The sequence below is a fragment of the Manihot esculenta genome, chromosome 14 (assembly GCF_001659605.2).
Source record: "Manihot esculenta cultivar AM560-2 chromosome 14, M.esculenta_v8, whole genome shotgun sequence".
Classification (NCBI taxonomy): Eukaryota; Viridiplantae; Streptophyta; class Magnoliopsida; order Malpighiales; family Euphorbiaceae; genus Manihot; species Manihot esculenta.
The window spans coordinates 27,846,991-27,853,395 of record NC_035174.2 but is presented as its reverse complement, the minus strand read 5'-3'; positions in this window follow the sequence as shown (position 1 = coordinate 27,853,395).

Genomic DNA, 6,405 nt, shown 5'->3' with positions numbered 1-6,405 from the left:
CAGTATCGTTGCCCCTATCACATATTGCTTGAAGAAAGAGAGAGTGCAAAAATTTGCATGGACTGAAGCTGCCAACAAGAGCTTTGAAGAGATAAAAGATAAGCTTACTTCTCCTATTCTTGCTCTACTCGATTTTGATAAATTATTTGAAGTTGAATGTGATACTTGTGGAGTTGGGATTAGCAGAGGGTTGTCACAGTCTAAAAAGCCTATTGCCTTCTTTAGTGAGAAACTGAATGAAGCTAGGAAGAAGTGGTCTACTTATGAGCAGGAGCTATATGCAGTATTCCGGACTTTTAAAACTTGGGAGCAGTATCTGATGGGGTGAGAGTTTATTATTCACACAGATCATTAATCTTTGATCCACTTTACAACTTAAAAACATGTGAATAAGATGCATACTTGATGGGCAGCTTATTTTGGAGCCTTTCATTATGTCATAAAACATAAGGCTGGCTATAGTAATAAGGTTTCAGACGCTTTAAGCAAGAGGGCTGCTTTGTTGATTACAATTAATCAGGAGGTTGTAGGTTTTGAATTTCTGAAGGATTTGTATGCTAAAGATGATGACTTTGCTGATATATGGGCTAGAGTCCAAGCTCACTATCTTGCCGATGGGTTCTTGATACATGATGACTTTCTTTTTAAGGAGAATAGGTTATGCATTTCTTGATCTTCTTTGTGAGAAAAGCTGATTCGGGAGGTCTATGGAGGAGGTTTAAGTGGTCATTTGGGGCGTGACAAGACTATTGCTGGATTGGAGGAGCGTTTTTATTGGCCACAACTAAAAAGTGATAGAGGTCGGATGGTCTAGAAGTGCTCAGTTTGTCAAACTCAGAAGGGACATTCGCAAAATACAGGCTTATACACTTCACTGCCTATTCCAGCACATCCTTTGGAGGGCTGGTCTATGAATTTTATTCTTGGTCTTCCACATACTCAACGTGGATCTGATTTCATTTTTGTTGTTGTTGATAGTTTCTCCAAAATGGCGCATTTCATTCCTTGTAAGAAAACTAATGATGCTTCTCATGTGGCAAAATTGTTTTTCCAGGAGATTATTTGCTTACATGACATCCCTAAGACCATTACTTCTGACAGATATGTGAAGTTTCTAGCTCATTTCTGGATGACTTTATAGAAACATTTTGGAACTGAACTTTGATACAGTAGTGTTGCCCATCCCTAAGACCATTACTTCTGACAGTTATGTGAAGTTTCTAGCTCATTTCTGGATGACTTTATAGAAACATTTTGGAACTGAACTTTGATACAGTAGTGTTGCCCATCCCCAAACTGAAGTGGTGAACCGTACACTTGGCAATCTTCTGTGTTGCATCTGCAATAACAAGAAAACTACTTGAAATCTTGCTATTGTCCAAGTAGAATTTTCTTACAACAGTGTTGTCCACAGCTCCACAAAGATGTCACCGTTTACTATTGTGTATAGGAAAGTCCCAGCGCATACAGTTGATCTTATTGCCCTTCCCACAGGTTCTCACAACAGTATTGTAGCAAGCAACTTGGCAAAGCAGCACATGGATGTTCTCAAATAGGTACAACAATGCCTTACAAAAGCCAATGACAAATATAAAGCTACAGCTGATAAACATAGGCGTTTCAAGTCCTTCAATATCGGTGATCAAGTTGTTGTGTATTTACGTAAGGAGCGTGGTGGAGGACAGAAAAAGCTTGACACCAAGAAGATTGGTCCATTTTGGATCATTCAGAAGATTAATGACAATGCTTATATTCTTAACCTCTCATATGAGATGAAAATTTCCAAGACGTTTAATGTGGTGGGTCTATTTCAGTACTACCCTGCTGATGACAACTCGAGGTCGAGTTCTATACAAGTGGAAAGGAATGACATGGAGCAACTAGCCTTGGACTTTACGGCAGACTTGGACCGGGCCTAACTTTTACTGCCGACGTCCAATGGAGACCCGCGATAGCTTTTCAGAAAGGGAATTTCTAGATGCACGACTTTCAAAAGTGTGATGAGAGCCGTAGACCTAGTCACAAAGTTCGATATGGAAATTTCATCGTTTAGGGGTCAATATTGCATTTTAATTATTTTTTTTGATATTTTAGATATTTTCGTAATTTTGTATATTAGGTTTTGTTTCTATTATAAATAGCCTCCATTGACTATTAGAAACTCACTTTTCAATTTTTGAGAAATTTCAATAACACTTTCATCTTCTAGCCTATCTTTTCTATTATTTCGTTTTAACCAAACGATATTGTTTAAAATTCCTGACGAAATCTAAATAGTCCTTTATCAATCACACTTAATATATAGTCTTAAAAAAATTTGTTGATTTCTTATTCTCTCTATTTGAAATAAAAAAAATTTATTGATTTCTTATTCTCTCTATTGATTTCTTTCATCTAAACTGATTTTTATCATATTTTAAAATTTTAAAAATTTTAATTCTAATTAATTAGTGTCAAAATTAACTTCATATTTAAAATTTATGTACATTAATATATACGTTTTTTCTGACATTCCACGTGAATGATGTTTATGGTAACTTAAAATATTTTGTTATTTTTGTCAAATTTAAAACAAATTCACGTGAATAATATTTATCGTAACTTAAAATATTTCATCATTTCTGTCAGTATTCAAAACAATTTCACGTAAATTATATTTCTTGTAATGTAAAATATTTGATTATATTTGTTAATATTTAAAATCACTTCAAGTGAATTGTATTTCTGATAAATTAAAATATTTTATTCTTTTTGTCAGTATTCAAAACAGTTTTACATAAATTGTATTTTTCATAATTTAAAATATTTTTATTATTTTTGTTAGTATTCAAAATAATTTCGTGTGAATAGTCTTTTTCTGACATGATAAACCATTATAGTTAGTTATTCACGTGAATGATTATTGTTGTAACTTTTAAAATAAATATTTGACAATATGATTAACATATATATATCTCATTTAGATTTGCATAAGTGATTATATTTTCTTTCTTTTTAAGTGCTTTTAAAGACTCACAAGAATGGTTCCATCTTGTCTTTTGATATTGTCCTCTTTTAACTTTGCACATAAAATTGTTTCTTTTCGTTAAATGATATCCTGAAATTTCACCTGAATAATATTTGTCATAACATAAAATATTTATTTGTTTTTGTCAGATTTAAAACTTTACGTGAATAATTTTATCGTAACTTAAAACTTTTTATTATTTTTGTTACTATTCAAAATAATTTCACGTGAATTATATTTCTCGTAACTTAAAATATTTTATCATTTTTTTCAGTATTCAAAATAACTTCGTGTGAATTGTATTTCTTGTAATTTAAAATATTTTATTATTTTTATCGGTATTCGAAACGGTTTCATGTGAATTATATTTTTCATAACTTAAAATATTTTATCATTTTTATCAATATTCAATATAACATCATAAAATATTTTATTATTTTTGTGAGTATCTAAAACAACTTTACATGAATAGTCTTTTCCTAACTTGATAAACCATTATAGTTAACCATTCGCGTGAATGATTATTCACTATCTTAAATAAAATAATTTTAAAAATATTTATATTTAATTTCTTGCCTCAATAATATCATGTAGATCTTGTATAAATACCCTGCCAAACTTTCATGGCGAATCACTCAAAATCTTAGTGTGAGAAATGTAGGATTAGTTTTAGCTAGTTCAGCACAAGGTGTGGCTTTTGGAAGATGAGTGATTGTCTTCTTAGAAGTTGAAGGCATGGTCTATAAAGCTGCATTTTCAATTCTACGCACTTAAGGTTACTTTCTCAACTTAATTACCCATTTGCATTCTTCAAATAAATCAAACTTTAGCTTATCATTAGATTTTATCCTCCTCTTGTTCTTTTATTTTTTATTTTTTAAGTATGAATAAATTATGAGTGATATAGTGCATATTAAAATTATTTAACTATAAATTTTGAATATTTTAGTTTATATGACGACTTAGTATCACACTTAATACGTAATCTTAAAAAAATTTATTAATTTTTTATTCTCACTATTTGAAATAAAAAATTTATTGATTTCTTATTCTCTATTGATTTCTTTCATCTAAACTGATTTTTATCATATTATAAAAATTTTTAATTTTAGTTAATTAATGTTAAAATTAACTTTATATTTAATTTCTTTTCTTTTTAAATTTATATACATTAAGATATACGTTTTTTTCTTCTAAATGATATCCTGACATTCCGTGAATGATGTTTATGGTAATTTAAAATATTTTATTATTTTTATTAGATTTAAAATAAATTCACATGAATAATATTTGTCATAACTTAAAATATTTTATTTTTTTTAAATTTAAAAAAATTTCACGTGAATAATGTTTGTTGTAGTTTAAAATATTTCATCATTTCTATCCATGTTCAAAACAATTTCACGTAAATTATATTTCTTGTATTTTAAAATATTTAATTGTGTTTATCGATACTCAAAATAGTTTCACATGAATTGTATTTCTTGTAACTTAAAATATTTTATTATTTTTTTCAGTATTCAAAACAGGTTCACGTAAATTGTCTTTCTCGTAAATTAAAATATTTTATTATTTTTATCAGCCTTCAAAACAGTTTCACATGAATTGCATTTCTCATAATTTAAAATATTTTATTATTTTTTTAGTATTCAAAACAATTTACAAGTATAGTTAGTCATTCACGTGAAAAATTATTGTATTTTTTAAAATATTTCTATTTAATTTTTTATCTCAATAATATCACGTAGATCTTATATAAATACTCTAGCAACCTTCCATTGAGAATCAATCAAAATCTTAGTGTTAGAAATATAGGATTAGTTTTAGCTAGTTCAGCATAAAGTGTGACTTTTGGAAGACGAGTGATTGTCTTCTTAGAAGTTGAAGCCATGGTATATAAAGCTACATCTTCAATACTATACACTTAAGGTTACTTTCTCAAATTAATTGTACATTTGCATTCTTCAAACTAACAAATTATGAGTGACGTAATACATATTTGAAATTATTTAACTATGAATTTTGGGTATTTTAGTTGATGTGACTGCTTAGTATCGCACTTGATATATAGTTTTAGAACAATTTATTGATTTCTTATTCCCTCTGTTTGAAATAAAAATTTTGCAAAAATCCAATTTAATTAATTTCTTTTTAATATTTTTTATTTATAATGAATGAATTTAAATATTTTTAATTTACAAAGTTTTCATTAAAAAAAATAAAAATCTTGCATAATTTATGAAGAATTTATTTGAAGTTTTTCTTATAAAATAAATCATGTCAAATGAGGGGATTATGATTAGATGTAAAGATGACATATTTGAGTTGTAGTGTAATTTTTGTTTGCACATACCGGTCGAGATTGATCATTCTGTCTCTGTCTCCACTAGGAAAAATAGCTGCGGAGGAGGACAAAGAGGACAAGGATAGATGCTGCAATGCCTCACTGAGGGAATCAACAATAGCCATGTGCTCTCTCTTTATGTCAACATTTTCGTACAACAGTCTCAACATGAAGCTCACATTTATTCTCAGAGAAATCACCAGCAAGTTCCTCACTGTGAAGACGTTCCGGACGTGGCCATTTTTCTTCCCAACAAAGGTTAGAAAGCAGAGCCAAAGGAACGGAGTTCTTTCAAGAAAGCAGCAAACAAAATAGAGCTTATAGCTATTTTCAGAATCTGGGTAGATGTAAGTAGTAAAAAACCTAAAGGAAGCCCAAAGTCTAGAAGACAACGACAAAGGCCTTTAGGAAAAGGTCTGAATAGTGACTCGACCCATAACATCCGCAATTTGGGCAGAGAAGATTTGGAAGGGTACTGAATGACTGGTAGGAGGCTTTGAAAGGAATCTAAAAACTCATATGAACCAATTGAAATAAGTGAGATTCCTAGTTTTAAGAGCATTTCAACAAAAGAAAATTATCAAAATTTACTGAAAAGCGGCAAAATATTTTTAGAAGTTTGCCAAATATCGAAAGAGAATTACTCAAAAGTCAAAAATAAGAAGTAGAAGCAAGAACAAGGATCGATATTCACCATGTTCTTGAGCTTTGAAATGAAAGTGGAACTTCAAATATTAAAACAATTACATTGCCATTTCCTGATTTGGACCAAGAAACAGCAAAAGAAGAAAAAGACAGAAACGATACGATTGACACGGCACAAATATATGGTGGCAGGTTTATTGCCCATCACTGAATGGGGAAATTTTTGATAAAGAATCAAGAAATCTCACATTCTATTTGTATGGAAAAGTATCTTAGTTTCCTATGCTAGATCTCGATAAAATATAAGGCACTGTCATTAAATCCTGATAATAATAATAAATCTTCAAATGGATGTAGTTCTATTAGAAGAAATAAATTATTATTTTGTTATGTTGAGGAATATTAAAAG